Below are 17,862 nucleotides of genomic sequence, written 5' to 3' on the forward strand. Positions count from 1 at the left end.
CTTTGAAGGAAATCAGTAGTAACAAAGACAGAGAAATGAAACCTCCAATGATCAATCCACAAACATTTCTTTAAAAAACAAAACTTAAAAATCCTCCTAAAACCAGCAAAAAACAGAGAGCCAGTGTGGGTTGCAACTTTTATGTGCATTGAATTATGATGTTAGATCAGTGATTCTCAAACCTAAATCCTCCAGGTCTGATCATTTGTGATTATTGCATGAGTTGGCTCAGACTTACTGAGAGTTGAAGTCGAAAACATCTGGAGGGCAAAAGGTTCAGAGCACTTGACCTAGGTAGCTGCACATACACTTTCTCAACTGACTTATTTTTCTCTGAATCATGATGCTGAACTCATTTGCAAAAATAAAAAAATAAAAAAGGATAAACTGGCAATGAAATGAAATAAAATAGCTGCATCAGTTCAGTTATGCATTACTAAATTTTGATGTTCTCAAAATTCTAACATTTTGTAACCTGAAAAAAATCTACTCATGCCCTCAGATATATTACCCCCAAAAGGATTCCAAGTATATATTAATACCCAGGTTTTCTCCTGTACTACTTCATGAAATATGATAAATAAAAGGAAAGCTCTTTGTGTGTGTGCCTCTTTCTCTTGGCGCAGTTCTCAGAGAGACAGTAGGTTAATAAAATACAATAACGCTCCCTTCGGATTTAAAAATATTGCCAAGAATAATTCATAGAACCAATTAACATCCAAGGAATTTCCCACCCAAGGAAATATAAAAAAAGAATTTATTGTAAAACAGTTAGTGTTGTTAACTCTGTGTAGCAAATGTTAATAAAGAGTGCAAGTGAATATGAAAGGAAGAGTGTTTGGCTGGCATTCATGAGTCCACAAAAATCTGTAAACCCAGATGCCCGTATACAGAGACTGTACTCATGGTTCCTTGAACATGACAGACTGGGGGACAGGGCAAGATCCTTATCCCACCATTGTCTGTTCATTTGTATGGTCAATAGAATTCCGTAATCAGCTCTTTTCTAATTTTGTGGAATCCAGGGGGCCTTCTGCACTGTCTTGTCAAACTGATATGATCCTTCATACTGGAATCCAGAGCAAACCCACTTGAATCCCTCCACCATCTTGAAACAGTAGAATCCCCACTGCCCATGCTTCCATGTCATTGGACAGCCACCTTAAAATGTCACCCTGTCCCCTTTGTTGCAACTGTCATCAGCTGCAATACTTCTACCTATCTTACACTTTGGGTGCCCTTACTGCTGTCAGCCAGTGCATCACCAAGGCAACTGGAAGAGGAAGGGGAAAATCTCCCATCTCTCCCCACCTAGCCTTCTTAGTAAGGTTGTGGTCTGGCTACCAACAAACAGATCATCCAGGAAAAGTAGGTGTGAGTGTCATGTCTGTCAACAGCCACAAAACGAGGAGAGCAGAGAGGAAGGGACTGCCATCCCATGTTTATGGGTTGCTTGAGTCTAAGAACAACCGTATGGCTATCAAAGCAGCTGCATCCACTTCTGATTAGAAACCAGTCTAGCTGTCTTTAGGGAAAACCTGCATTTTGATGCAGAAGCCAGTTTTCCCTGAGTTAGCTTAACCCAGGAGAAAGCGCTGTTAAGGCAGCCTTCCCCTGGATTAAGCCAGATCAGCCCCATGTGGCATTTAGCCACTCTGGGCCTGATCTAGAGTCACACGAACCTAAGTGGATAGTGTAGATGTACCCCAGGAGTGTTGGGTATGCACTAGGTATGTGCGATCCAGAAAAAAATGGTTTTAAACTCTGTTTGAAAGTAGGGGGCACTGGCGCTTCATTTCTAAAGTAATTTCCAAATTTTGAAGGCAAAAATTTTGAAACTTTCCTAAACTTCTGAATCTTTGTATGTACCTCGTTAATGGCGGATGTGCATGCGCATGAAGGAAAAAATACTGTCAATGGGGAAAATTGAGGGGCTTCTCTCTCCCTCATTTTTGAGCTATACTGATGAAACTTACTACAGTGGTATAACACATTTACCACTGTTAGCTCACTAAATTTCAGAATGTTTGACTTATCCTCAGATTTTTTGGCTAATATTCAAAGTTTTTATTAAAAAACATTTTAATTATAACAAAAAATTGTTCCTGATTTGAAAGTGCTATTTCCTGTTTTATTGGGTTGTCATTACTTTGAAAGTCATTTTCCTACATCAGAAACTTTGTTTTTGTGACTAAAACTTTGTTAAATTTGTGGAGAGAGAGACTCAACAAACCATAATGTGCTATTTATAGAACGATGTCCCTTGCACAAAGAAAACGTTTTGGCAGTGTAATAAAGTTTTGCCATTTTTTTTATGACAGAACCAATTATGAAATGACATTTATCACCCAGGAACAGCAATCATAGTACACTATCAAACCACTCCCAGAAGATGGCCATCAGCCTCTGAATAAGGAAATCTGTTCCTGGTTTGAAAGTGTTATTTCCTGTTTGATTGGGTTTTCTGGGGCTGAGGGTGTGGTTTATATATACTATTATTTCTTTATCTCCTCTTTGCAGATTCCATGATTGTATATATTATAATAATTAGACTGTCCCTCAATGCCACAAATCACTGCTCCAGCCCAATGCTGTTTGGGAAATGTAGTTCAGTGTAGGCATTGCGGTGTCTCCTCACTTCCCATTAAATTACTATAATTAGGGAAAATTCAGAGGCTCCTTTTTCCTCATTTTTAAAGCTATTGGGGTAAAACGTGCTACAATGGTAGAACATATTTATAATTCTTTGCCTATCAAGTTTCTTAATGTTTCACCCATCCACTGATTTTTTGGGAATTTTTGAAGTTTTTTAAAACAACACTTTTTTAAAAAAGACTACAAGAACGATTCCTCCACCTCTCCTTCCTAACTTCGTCAGCCCTGATTGGCTGAGAGGCAAATCAGAGTTCAAGGTCAATGAAACAGGTTTTTAGTCCACCAGGTACAAAATACTTGAGAGTCTTGAAGCCAGGGTCCCAGAAAAACAAACACAAGAATAAACTTCAACAAGGTATCAAAATTAGTCCAGGGAACAGGAACGAAACTGGAACAGACAATAGCATCTTTACTGGAACAAGGAATCTAAACTGCAAAACTTCCAGGAACAATGACTGGATAATCCAAAATTCCCCAAGAGCAAGAACAAAGACTGGAACAAAACTCAAAATATAAGGCTACATGAACTTGGCATGAAAATCCACAGGTACATGAAAAGAGGATTCTATGAGTCCATGAACACGAACCATGCTCGAAGAACAAAGTTATTACCTCTGAAAATTTCTCTCAGAAGTAGTTCCTCTTAAAGCTGAAATCAAGGCTCTTCCAGTAGGAAGTTAGTTCGAAACTTTTCTCATTAATAGCCTTTTGCTGCATCTCAAAACCTCCCTTGCTTGTCTCTGTTGATATATAGCTTTCTTACTTTCAACCTCGTTAGACTTATCACAACTGAAATGCCCATTTGGCAAGAGAAAGTTCGATCTTGACTCTTCCAAGGAATGCGGTTCAAGCTGCCTGCTTGAAACCATTATGTACCTGTTCCCAGAATTCTCAGGGCCAGCAACCTCCTCTATCTCTGGGTGTTCAGAACCAGCAGACCCATCTGGCTGCATGGGAATTCTAAGCTCCAACCCTGAGTCTTCTGACAAGTTAGGTGCAGGTACAATCACAGGCTTAACAGGTCCATCCCAAGGCTCATAAGGCTCACCTGACAGCTCAGGTGCAAGCTGGGCTACAACATATAACGTCACCAGATGTATCATGGAAGGTGATGTTATGAATAATTTTTCAATAAGTTTAAAGCATAGGTTCTTTTATTGCAATTTCAGTATGAGAGGTATATCAGAACTTTTCCAGAACAACATTTAGACATACAGACATACAAATTCTATGCATCTAAATTGGATTCACAAACAACCTACAGTAACATTGGCTAACAAACAGACAAAAAGGGGAGATTTACAATTTCACTCAGCATTCACACACATATTCATGCATTCATCTTCATACACAAATCGAAATATTACCATATCATTTTCTCCCTCCTTGGAGAAGCACCTGCTTAGACCAAGCCCTTTGCAGCCTGCCAACACATAGTTCCAAAACTTCAAAACTTCAAAATGCATCTTTTTTTTCCTAAGAACAATGCCAAGAATCAGACCCCTGTTTCTATACAACAGAACTGACTCCCTGAAACACGTATCATGACTCCAAAATGCACTCCTTCCTCTTCCCTTGAGAAAAAGGAAGCAAGTATCCAGACTGCTTCCTTGCAAAACTGACACTCCCATACACCATCTCCACTGAGCATGGCAGGTGAACAGCGTCACTTTCTGTCCAACTTTCTGGATTGTCATAAGGTCACTTACATAGCAATATTTTGCTGATCCTGTTCCAAAGTTGTAAATGAATGATAGACGTCTTCCATCCTGGAATATCCTGGCTCCGTCTCAATTTCCTGGACCAGATATTGACTCTTCTTGATTGGTGTTGGCCTTGTGTTGACTTCCTTCTTAACAGTTGTAAACATTTCCTTAACTTGATGTCAACATTTCTCTTATCAGTCACAGTTCTTATCACAGTTTACCAGGCAGGTCAACTATTTCAGGTCTCATTAGCAACTTTTAATTACAGTTCAGCAAGCCGGTAGTTTGTCATTGCAGGCCATAATCTTTTAGAATGGTGTCTCCAAAGTTATTAACTCTCATTCATTCATCTTTCATACATACCCACACATATTTCATGACATTATATATTTCATTACATTGATGGGACTAACGACTTCATTGGATGGGGCTGTTTTCAGCGACATATGCCATTTCAGCCCACCTGCTCCCATCCCAGCTGAACCAGTGTATACCACTGCAGCGGCAACACAGAAGGATTCCTGTGTTGCATTGGCAACAATGGGGGGGGGGGGAATCAGGTGGTGGATGCTTCCTACTATTGGATGGGGTTAGTGGTATGTCAGGCAATGCATGGCGTGGGGCAATGGGTACCTCATACCCCCCAACAGGCACTGCCAGATTCCCCACAATCCATAGGGATTCTGGTAGCCAATATCATGAGATCCTTAGAGAAAACTTTCCCCTGAAGATATTAGAGCACAGGCAGGCACATATAAGGAGATACAGTTTAGTGGAGCTCAGTGATACAGCTCAGTGCAGCTAACATTCAGGTAGATTTTTTTTATAGATGATAGCTATATGGTGCTTAATTATTTAGCAGAGCACATGCCAGTTTATAGGAAAGCAGTGACTAATTTATAAAAAAGGAAAGTCCAAAGCTCTTTGATGATGCCATTGATTGGTTCCTTAACCTATATAACTCAATGCAAATCTGTTGGTAATATCAGTTATACCAGTTCCCTACAGTTGATATTTTTTTAAAAAAAAAATCTCTATAACAACTTATGGCAAAACACATTTCTTAGTTGTTGAATTTGGGACTCATATTTAGTCAAATATATTATATTATCTCCTTCACACATCATTTACATAATGGAATAAACTGCTAGAAAGAGAGACAACTCATCCTAATGCAAACTAAATATACCAAGGACTCGAACTATTTAAAAAAAAAAGGATTTTTATGAGCTGGAACAATGTGAACACAGTAGGAGAGAGATTAAATGTATTTAATATTTCCAATGACAATGAGCCCCTATTGTCTTTGCTCTCTGCTTTTTGTGAATGATGGGAAATGATCTGCAGAATCTCTGCAAAACACAAAAAAACCCCAAAAGATCTGATAAGCAACTTGATGTAAACTCCTTTGTGATGTGAACTGGAAGGAGAAATATGAATGCACATTTACCAGCAATCTGGAATTATACTACAGGGATGTGCCTGTTTATCTGTGTCTTATTCCAAGGGGGAAGGGGGTATAAAATGACAGATGTAGTGGTGTTTGTATCTACATGGTTCAAACAATATTAGTTATTATTATAATTCTGATATAGAATTTCCACATTGTCCCAACAGTTTCACATGCATTATAAAACCATAGAATTGGAAGATAACTCAAGGCCCATGTAGTTCACTTTCCAGCTGTGCATGAAAAACACATCTAATATCAGAGTTCAACACCTACATGAAAGATGCTTCCTTATCACTAACTCATATTGTAAGTTGATGCTGAATCAAGCTGGGAAAGAATGAGGCTTTGATTTAAATCATATTTGAAATAAATGTGGAGTGATTTTTTAAAAAAGTTATTGGTGCATGTGTGCAAAATAGAGCTGAAGATGCTACAGTCCATAGGGGATATGTTTACTAAGCAATGGACTAGTGATATTAATACTTTTTAAAAGGCCAAATTATATAAAATAATTATATAGATTTGGGTCAAAACATAATTAAAATACATGGCCATATTTCCTTGGTGTTTGTCACATCAATAAAGTATTACAATAAAGGCCATGCTATTCTATAATACTGCAGTGCTGTGTTAATTGATGTGGTATTATTATAACATCCCCTTGGAAGCCTGGATTTCTAACTTAAACATTGTAACAGAGCTGAATGCATTTCTCAAAGCACTAATGGTAGAAAATTGCCCATAATAAACTTGGACTTCATAAGGCTGATAGGACACCTGGTATGGAAACTCATTTTTGTTAATTTTTTTCCCCCAAAAACCATGCTTTCTATAAGCAAGACTGTTGTGTGTAAACTGTTTCCCTACTCATGCAAATGATAATTTTGTATGTGTGTGCCCTCTAAAATTGGCTAAATGCCCTGTTCCTTTGCTGTGAATGGGTTGGAAATTGAGGGAAGATATTCTTTTGCAGGAGCCCCGTGGCGAAGTGCATTAAAGCACTGAGCTGCTGAACTTGCAGACCGAGAGGTCCCAGGTTCAAATCCCAGGAGTGGAATGAGCGCCTGCTGTTAGCTCCACCTCCTGCCAACCTAGCAGTTCAAAAACATGCAAATGTGAGTAGATCAATAGGTACCGCTCCAGCGGGAAGATAACGGCGTTCCATGCAGTCATGCCGGCCACATGACCTTGGAGGTGTCTACGGACAACGCCGGCTCTTTGGCTTAGAAATGGAGATGAGCACCAACCCCCAGAGTCAGACATGACTGGACTTAACGTCAGGGGAAACCTTTACCTGTACCTATTCTTTTGCATTTGCTGCAATAAAGATGTATAAATAACAAATAGTAAAAAATAAAATAATAATAATAATAAGAGAGTAAAAGATGTTCTAAAAGTGAATAATAAAAGCAATGTTAACTCTCACCCTGGCTGCTATAGTTGTGTTTTATTGCAGAAATTCATACACACAGCACCATCATTTTATGGCATTTTCACCAGAAGAGTTCTAAGCGATGTCCCTGAATTTCTGCCTCTTATCATATGCAAAGGCTCATTTTTGTCTTTATAAAAAACATATGTAAACATTTTAATAAGAATTGTATTAATGTACCTGTTGCATTTTGTTGTTTATATATTTTGCAAAAAAGGAGGGCTGAAACAGAAGATTTTTCTTCTGTGAATAGTACTTCTGTGAAAGTGAAAAACATGAATAAAGAATCTGCTGACTTTTTTTAACTTGAGTGAGCACCCTCTTGGAATTCCTAGGTCTCCCCCATGACCTGTGGTTGACTTCTGATGGAAAGGTAAAGGTAAAGCTTTCCCCTTGACATTAAGTCTAGTCGGGTTTGACTCTGGAGGTTGGTGCTCATTTCTATTTCTAAGCCAAAGAGCTGCCGTTGTCCATAGGCCATATGGCCGGCATGACTGTATGGACACTGCTACATTCCTGTTGAAGTGGTACCTATTGATCTACTCACATTTGCATGTTTCCGAAATGCTAGGTTGGCAGAGGTTGGGGCTAACAACAGGAGCTCACCCCGTTCCGTGGATTCGGACTGCCGACCTTCGATCAGCAAGTTCTGCAACTTAGTGGTTTAACCCTTTGCACCACCACGGCCTCTATGATGGAAGCTAATCATAAAATCTTACTTGTTCTCTCTAGAAACCTCTAGATCCTCTAGCATGACTAGATGAAGTTGACTATAAAGGCACACTGGAAGAGACAGAGATTCTTAGAAATAACATTTGAATAAAATACACAAGTAAACAAATCCATAAAAATAAAAACCTCAAATGTGGGGGGACAACTGTATATTAAAGAGAAGATCTTTTAATAAGAAGAGGCCATGATTTAGTAAAATGCAACACTCTCTACATTATGAGGACTTCTTGTTCTGTTGCCCTAATATTTCCAAGGAAAAGAATCACTGGCATAGCTGGGATGAAATGGAAACCTCTGAAACCTTGTACAATAGCTTCCAGTAAGAATATACAGGCTCGAGATAAACAGAATGATGGTATGAATTAGTGTTTTGCAGCTTTATATGCTCAATGTATTAACAAAAAAAATCTCATGGTGGTATGGTAAAAAAAGCTGTTAATGTCCTAAATGCTTAGAAATTCTTATACTCAGGAATTATGTAAAATGTTCATCTGATCCTAGGCTGGCATCAACTACAGCTTTTACCAACTTTTAAAGCAACACAACAGATTGATAGCTGTGAATGCCATGGTTATTAAGGTTGCTGATTAACCATGATCTGATGTACTTTCACTTCCTGGCCATCTGTTAAAAGAAATGTAGAAACTTCATTATTAGGCAATTGTTTCATAATTGTTGTGAGAAAATGTCTAATGCAGATTTTCTTCACATATATTTGTGCTATAATTTATTGTGGGAGGTTTTAAAATCTTCTGGATCATTGCCTAATTGTTTTCTACCAACATCTGCTAAACATAAAAGGTAAGTGGGGGAAATGAAAATAGACTCAAATCAAGTAATACTTTCCCTAACATTCTACAGACTCAAGAAATGTTTGGGAGCTAGAATGCAAAAGAAAACAAGGAAAATGGGAAACAAACTTGCAGCTGTTGATGCTTTGAATGGGTCCATAGAGATCGTTATAGAGTATATTTGGATACTGTTTAAACAGCTGGTGTTTACTAGCTAAGCTATAGATTAAATCCAGTTTATTTTAGTTAAACTAATAGTCTCCCAAAAGGACATGGACCTCTTCCTTCCGGATGTTTTTGAAGTACAGTTCCTATCAGTCCAAGCCAGAATGACTGGGATCAAAGATTATCAAAGATAATATGAGCGAAAGTCAAATGCACACAGGTCTCCTACTGTTATTTCAAATCAACTTTGCACATCTTGTAAAAGCACGACACAAGGAAGTGCTTCAAACCAGCTCTTTTTTGCAAATTTGGATATGCAGCAAACCCAAGTGACTATCCAACCAAACCTCTGTAATGGTTTGGTTTTGAGGGTCAGCATTATGGATCAACCATTTTACAAGCATGAACCAGATGATTAAAATATGCAAAAATTATTGATATTAAGATAATAGCAGAAATTATTTTGCTAACTGCTCTGCAGAAATTTCATAAAATGGTTTACCTTCTGTTCATTTAAAAAGTATTGCTCTATTTTGTATTTTTATTAATTGATATTGAGATTTGCATTTTCACTCAATGGACACCTGTAAAAGCCAAGAGAAAATACTTCTTCTATAAAACACATTGTCAAGACTTGTTGTAATAAATTTATCAAACTTTATACTTCATTTTCTATACATCTTTAACAGGCACTTATCATCCCCCCCAGCATGAAATTAAAATAAGATTATTATTTAGTACATTTGGTTACTAAAAGAGGTTGCATAGTGTTTCCTACAGTATAACGATTTAAAGAAAACTCAGCCCAATATAACAGAATTTCTCCCATAAGGTGTGATACCTACTCATTGCAGAAATATTAATTCGAGAAGGGATTTGGAGATTGACCTGGTCAATCTGGTCATTTTAGTGGGGGTCTTATGTCTCTTAAATCAATAGTAATGCATTAATAATTCACTATGTTATCAAATATTCACATGCACAATCAACTTATGGATAGCATATTACTCACAAAATTAATGAAATTCTGAATTTGTTCTCTCCCAATTTATGCCCACCCCAACATTCCAAGCATACAGACAAATGACCTCATCACATTAAGTGCCCTAATGCATGCCCAGAAGTGCCGTCCCCGTCCCACGGGGGAAATTGTTGCTGTCCAGCTTCTCCCTGTGCTGTCCCTGTTGCTGGCACAGATAACACAGGAAGTCTCCTATTTTCTCCTTGCTCTGTTGTAGGATGCTTCCCATACAGTTCAAGGAGGAAGCCTCACTGGAAGTGGCTGTGTGTCATTTGATGGGATCCAGCAGGTTATTTTGCATCCTATGATAGGTAAGTACATCTATGTGATGAAGTTTATAGACTAAAGTCAATTTAAATCTCATCTTATTTCATCTCTACGGAAAGTGGGTCCATTTTGTTCAAACTATGCCCCTCTCAAAGCTTCAGGAAGATCAAGAATCATCTCAGACTAATATGGACATTCTATTCAGTTCATACCAGTTCCAAATTCTTATGAAGTACCCAAACTCAGTTTTAGTTGCCTTCAAAAGCAAGGCAAACCCCCAGAAATCTATATTTGAGTACTATTCATATGTTCATGTATGAATGTAGAGTTAGAATATTATGCTGCTTATAGGGTATCCCAAGTTAGATAGATTTTTTTTCCTGAAGAGCCAGAATAAATGTGCTGTGCAACAGCAGTTGTGTGAAATGACATTGACAGAGGATCTCTCAGAGATTACAGTGGCACCATACTTGTTAGTATTGTGCAGAAAGAGACACAGGAAAACATATTACATGAGCAATAAGAAATAAAAAGACAATGGAAACAATACACTGAAGGACTGTATAAAAGAGATGAAAGGATGACATATTCAGTCAAGAAAAAACATTTAAAGATGAACTAACAATTGAAGAAAGTGAGTGGAAGCTGCACTCAGAGTATTTGGGAGAATGAAATCACCAGGAACAGATCACGTGGCTGTAGAATGGCTTCAAGGTACAGAGTGTACTCTAGTTAAAATCTGCTAACAAATATGGAAAACAAAAGAATGACTGACAGATTAGAAACACTCAATATCCATTCCACTTTCCAAGAAAAGCAACACCAGGGACTACAGTAATCACAAGACAATTGCATTAATTTCCCATGCTATTAAAGCAATGTTCAAAATTCTACATCAAAGACTTTTACCACATATAGAGTCAGAAACGTAATATGTCAAAAGTGGGGGATCCAGAAATGGAAGAGACACTAGGGATCATATTGCAAACATATGTTAGATAGATAATGGAGCACACTAAAGAATTTCAGATGAATATTGCCCTGTGCTTTATAGATTATAGCAAAACCTTTGATTCTGTAGATCATAATAATTGAAAATCATTCTTAAAGAAATGGATTTACTACAGCATTTGGTTATCTTGATGTTTAACGTACTCAGGACTAGAGGCAACTGAGGAAAAAGGTGTGAAATTTAAAGGAAAGAATATCAACAGCAATGTATGATGTGCCAGCAATAACATATTATTAGCAGAAAATCGTAGTCTTGGAATCATTACTGAAGAAAGACAAGATAGAAAGTGCAAAATGTACAATTAAACATTAAGAAATCAAAAATAACAACTACATACAATTTCCATAACTTTAAAAACATGATTAAGACATTGAAACAGTTCAAGAGTTTCCATATCTTCATTCAATCATTAATCTGCACGGAGACTCCAGTCAAGAAATCAGAAGAAGACAAGGACATGGAAAGAAAGCTATGAAGGAGCTAGACAATATCCTGGATTGTAAAAAAAAATGAGATGATGGAAAAGAGTTCTATAGCCATCTTAGACTTCCAAAAAGTGAAATAAATAAGCACTAGAGCAAATCAAGTTCTAATTCTCCCTAGAAGTTGATGACTAAACTGATACTGTTTTACTTTGGACATATCAGAGATGACTCTCTATATGAGACAACAATGCTTGTAAAGTAGAAGGAAGAAGAAGAAGAGAAAGACTGCATTCCAAATGAATAGACTCAATCAAGAAATCCACACCCCGAGTCAGTAAGATCTGAGTAGGGTCGTTGATGACAAGATGCCTTAGAAGGCTGTTATTCATGGCAACAGAATGCCGTAAAACTGACTTGATAGCAATTAACAACAATAAAACATCATAGGTCATTCATCATCGGGTAATATAATTGTATTTTTTAAAAGATGCTGCCATTATTATTTTATACACCCCTGCTCCTGCAAGGTAGGATTTGCAGATTAATTTTAATGTAATTTTGTTCCAGCTTAATACTAATTATTGTATTTAGTAAACATTAGACAACTGATGAAAACAGTTAGCATTTTGAAATTTTGAAATGAATAACCCCTTCCTAGATGTGGCCCAGTTCAATGCTATTTTCTTTCCTTAATGTACCTTGTATTTCCATTTTTTACCCATAATTTCTAGTGACTACCTAAGTTGTAGTTCCACATCTTTCTGGTAACAGCCAAAAGACAACTCAGTGTGAGTCTGGACTTTTATGCTATTTAGACCTGCCATCGGTCTCAAGACAATTGATTCTGAAATTCAAGATGTCACTTTAAGGTATCAGAGACCCCATCTACACAGCCATATAAAGTAGTTTGCATTGCAGTCTGCATTATAGTGGCAGTGTAGCTGGCATCTGAGATTTACGGAAAGTATTGCATAATTTACCTATACAACACAAATGCAAAAGTCCTTTTGATTTAATTTGGTTTTAGCAGGGATCTAGGTTCTGGAAAGCTTTGTGTCTCTGACTGAGTATCATAGGATAGGAAGCCTATGAATTAATTCAACTTTTTAATTAAACTGAATTTCATTCAATTATATTAATAATTGCATATAATTTGCTAATATATTTGACTGTTCTGCAGAGATGTTACAGTGTTATTGGTACTAGGATCCTTCTAAATACAAAATACCTACAACATTTCTGTTTTTGACAGAATTAGATGAAACTTTAATAGCATCATTTTCTTATTTGTGGGACTCTCTCCTGACAAATTTCAGACAAAACCAGTTGAGGCTGGTAGTTTCAAATTAGTAGGGTAATAATTCTACTATAGTATTAGTGAATATGTTAAAGAATCTATCATTGAATTGAATCTTGTCCTCACCTGAAAACCAGCTTTTATACCAGAATAAACTGAGGAGTGGATTCCCTGATTATCTGACATCAGAATCACAAACAAATGTGAGTGATGAGTTCAAAGGGAATATTCCCAGAAAGTTTTTTTACAGATGCAAATATATACATTATTTCATTCTGAAGGCCAGGGACAATATATTCAGTGTTGAGTAAAGGGTATCATTTAGTCACAAATTCAGAAATGTGATTATGTTGAAAGAAGATTTTTCAAATAACAAATTTAAACCATTGTCTTTTGCATAAAACCTTTTTTTAAAATACTGCTGTATCCACAAAAGATAGGAGTATAAGAATGCAAATGTTCTCAGCATAGGGTAGCAAAGATGGAAAATTTTCTCCTAAAGAAAGATTCCTTCTCACCGTAAAGTACTTGATAGTCCCAAATAAGATGGATGACACTGAATAAGGACATGATAAATTAACATGTATATAAGCTTCATTAATTCACTCTAGCTGCCACTAGCATTTGTCTTTAGGATGTTGTCTATGTGAAAAAGATCATGGAGTCTTAGGATCTCATTACACTGATGAGTGAATCGGTGGGGAAGTGGTGCAATCCCGGCACCCTGTACCCCTTCCAATTGGCAGTGACACTTCCTCATCACACGTGGGGAAGCATTACCATGTTGCTTATCCCCTTGGTAGCCCTGTTGTTCCAAATGGAACAAGGGGAAGCTCCTGTGCGGGTGAATGCCACCCTAGTAGAGCAATTGAGCCCCGTCAGAAGTGAGGACACTCCGTGTGATGGGTGATATGAGACTCCATCGCTCAACTGGGGCAGACATTTCCTAGGATGCTAAAAATTCCTCATGTGATGAGGTCCTTAGTGAACAACAAGTTGAACATGAGCCAATAGTGTCATAGAGCAGCTTAAAAAATAATGGTATTTTTGGCTGGATCAATGGAGTATAGTGTCTTGATCAAGGGAAATAATGGTGACCCTCTATTCTGCTTTGGCCATACTATGTCCAGTTCTGGACACCACAGTTTAAGAAAGATATTGACAAAATGGAATGTGTCCAGAACCTCATCCTGTGTTCCCTTACTGTCGGGGGTAGTGGGATCCCTTCCCATGACATTTTCCCTCTGTCCCCACCTCCTCCCACTTTCTCTTTGGCTTCTATAAGGAGTTGGGTGTGCACTTGACTCCTCTGGGCTCGTTTTCTCTGAACTGCCAGCACCCTGCTGGCATGAATCCCAATGAAGCCCCACCAGAAGTAGCCCTGTATCACATGATGAGCTTCAGGGAATTCCGTGCTGGCAGCTTGCCGGCTGCGTAGAAAAGCGAGGAGAAGATGCTTCTCAACCTCAATGGGATGAGAGCCAAAGACTCAGAGATATGGGTTCAAATTACAGGAAAGTGGATTCTACCTGAAAATTAGGAAGAATTTCCTAACCATACATGCAGTGCAGTTGATTGAGGTTCCATGAGCCACAGTGCAGTAGAGTCCCCTCCTGCCTTCACACCATGCTGTAACAACCAGAAGGTTCACATAGATCAGTTCTCTTGAATTTGAGATGAGCTTTGGGGGGCAGCTCCTTAGGTCATTGGCAACTAGTTACAAAGGTACTCTGCCAAAGTGTTTAATGTTGCTCCTTTATCATGGAAATTGTCTCCTCACTGAAATATTTAGGACATTGTAAAGCTGCAAATATAGTGGTGGTGGTGGTGGTGGGGGGGGGGGGGAAGAGTTGAAGATGATTTTACTTTATTTTATTCTAAATGTGTAATTTTACTAGATCTGCATCTATAGGTCAAAGCCTGTACAAATAAATAGGAATAACATTGTATAACTAACAAAACCTTTGACATGTAGGACAATGGGATGCTTAACATAAAGACCCATTAGAGAAGCAAAGCTGGAAGGCACCCTGCCTTCCACTATTTCATTGATATAATGACCACATATGTGTTCAGTGACAGCTACAACTTCCCTGGGTCTTTGGGTCCAACATTTCTGTCTGATCAAATTCACATCAACATTGACTTTTGAATTGAATGGGATGGGCACTATTCCATATACTAATATGTTTTACTGAGGGAGCAAGAAGTGAGAGAAATGCTTCAGAAAATGATGCTTAACAAGGTTTCTTAGCGAAATCTCAGATGACTATGTGATTCACAGATGTGTCACCACATGCCATCCAAATTTACTCACCATTTTCCAGTCCATAACCGGTCCTCTAGTAACATTGATTATATACAAGGTCAAGCAAACAAATAAATACAAATTGAGCACATTTGGGTTTAATATTCTCTGTGGTAGACAACAACTGTCCTCTATCTCCATCTGCTTTATTACTGGATATTTGACCATTTGTTTAATTCACTGTGACTGGGGAACTTTTGGAAAATAATCAGTGTCAATGTAGAGTTTATTTAGATGGCTCATTGAAGGTTTTCTAGTGTCCCAACCTTTAACATGACCGAATGGTAAAATTATCAAAATTCACAGCTGAGAGAAAAATCAGAATAAGCTGACTAATCATGGCTTTGAACCATAGCACTTCACATCTACTAGACTGGATCATTGGCAGCAAACTATGAGCACTACTTTGGGTATTGGTTAGAAGAACATGAGAGATTAAGCAAAATTGCTTCTTTGTGTATGAGAGTAAAATGATGTTGTGCCCTGGGCAAAGCTGCATCTGTTGAATTATTCCTTGCCAGCATGTTGTTAAAAGCATAGTTATTTTTGTCAGGAAACCCTGACTGTTTACTCAACCTCCTAGCCTCAGGGTAGGAGCTCATGTGGATAAGAGAGTTTAAATCAAGATTCAGAAAATATTAACTATATCTGTAAACTCAGTATCTAACACATCTTGTTATCTGTAAATAGTCAGACAATGTGATTTTTTTTGGCATTGCTTCAACCAAATGTTATTTGGATTTTGAGCAAAGCTTTGAAGGTTAATTGCATTTTCAATTTCTATTCAGCCCATTTTCCTGTAACTTAACAACTGCGTATCACAGACATGTTATCGTGTTATCCTGTGCCACTGTCTACAAATGCACTTAATGAAAACAAATTAGCATACCTTTGGGTGCCAATAATGATAATAAAAAGTAATGTTATGATGGGATTAATGTATGCATCGAGATGTTATAAATTCAAAAATAACAGCAGGTGAAATTTCACCTGCAGTACCATTAACATTGTTTATTCAAAATAAAATGCCATCACATACTTGGCATTATGTTGCAGTTAATGGCCTAAATTAGCTCTTTTATGTTTTATCATGAACTATATTTTATTGACTGATGAAAATACTTCTTATAGCAAATAGTTTTTACTTATCTTTATACTTCTCTTACATTCACACAAGAAAAGAATCGCATATGAATCCTCTATCATCTATCTCTATCTACCTATCTATCTATCTATCTATCTATCTATCTATCTATCTATCTATCTATCTATCTATCTGTGGGAAATGAAAGTTGGTTATAAAACCCATTATGTTTTTGAGGCAAAATGATGCCTAAGATGTTCATGAATATCAACCATGACTAAACTCTGTGTGTACACATACTATGTAGTTTCCTTCACTGAAATCTGTGTACTGTTTATTCACAAAGATTAGCCCGTATGCCACCTCTGGTTCAGGTTACAGTCACCTCTGGTACTGTTACTAATTTTGTGTGCCCAGCAATGTGGATCTATAAATCTCAACACAAAAACTCAAGATCTGGTGAGTTCCCAAATCCCACTTCAGTTCTTGTTCTGAATTGTCTTCAAATTGGTTTTCTGACTCCCAATTTTTTTTTCCATATGAAGATTTGTATTTACTTGGGGGCAATTTTTTGTAATGCACACATCATTTGAACTCATTGCTTTTGCTTCTGCATTGCAAGTTCACAAATTTAGACTTTGATAATCATGAGGTCTGTGTTTGCTTTCCAGAAACTGTATTGTGGACAAGAACAAATGAAATTGGATGTTTCACTACCTATACCTACCAGTATCATGTGACTCACCAATTATTTGATTATTTATTGCATATGTAAAAATCTATTATGAGTCCTATAGGCATCATAGTACATGACTAATAATTATGCTCAAACATCATAGTATCCTTAAAAAGTGTGTGAAAGAGCAGTGTTTTGCATATCTCTGGTAAGCTAACGTTTCCTAAAGATATCCTAAAACATAACAACACAGTAGGTGGTGTGAAACTGTATTCACTCTGTGAAATGTTACTAATCATATCTCTTGTCAATCTCAGTTCTGCATTTTCTTTTAGGCAAAACTGTCTGGCAATATAAGGAGTTGTGGGCAATGCTTGCACTCCATCTTGGTTTGGAAACTTTCTTTTCCACTTGTATTAATAGAATCATAGAGCTGGAATGGGCCTTGTGGGCCATCCAGTCCAACCCTCTGCCAAGAACCAGGAAAATCGCATTCAAAGCATCCCTGAGCCCAGGACAGAACCCTGCAGCACTCCACTTATCACTTCTTTCTAGGATGAAGAGGAAGCATTATTGAGCACCCATTGGGTTCATTCACTTAGCCAATTACAGATCCACCTAACCGTAGTTTTGCCTATCCCACATTGGACTAGTCTGTTTGCCAGAAGGTCATGGAGAAACTTGTCAAAGGCCTTACTGAAATCCAGATTCTTAATATGGTCCCCAGTTTTGTTGAAAAGGCTACTCAAGGAGAAATTTAGTTACAACTTTTATGTGACTTCTTCTTTTCTTTGTGTCTGAAAGTCCATTTTGTATAAAGCTGATAGGGTACAGAGTT

At 37.5% G+C, this 17,862-nt stretch overlaps 1 long non-coding RNA gene across 1 annotated transcript in view; it reads left to right on the plus strand.

Annotated features, from left to right (window-relative positions):
* The window catches only part of LOC103279392 (uncharacterized), a 62,583-nt gene that overhangs the window by 31,636 nt on the left and 13,085 nt on the right, over positions 1 to 17,862 (plus strand). The window contains exon 3 of the long non-coding RNA XR_506750.2: positions 10,173 to 10,266. This is a non-coding gene — a long non-coding RNA (uncharacterized LOC103279392). The remainder of the gene's footprint in view (positions 1 to 10,172; positions 10,267 to 17,862) is intronic.

The sequence above is a fragment of the Anolis carolinensis genome, chromosome 4 (genome assembly GCF_035594765.1).
Source record: "Anolis carolinensis isolate JA03-04 chromosome 4, rAnoCar3.1.pri, whole genome shotgun sequence".
Lineage (NCBI taxonomy): Eukaryota > Metazoa > Chordata > Lepidosauria > Squamata > Dactyloidae > Anolis > Anolis carolinensis.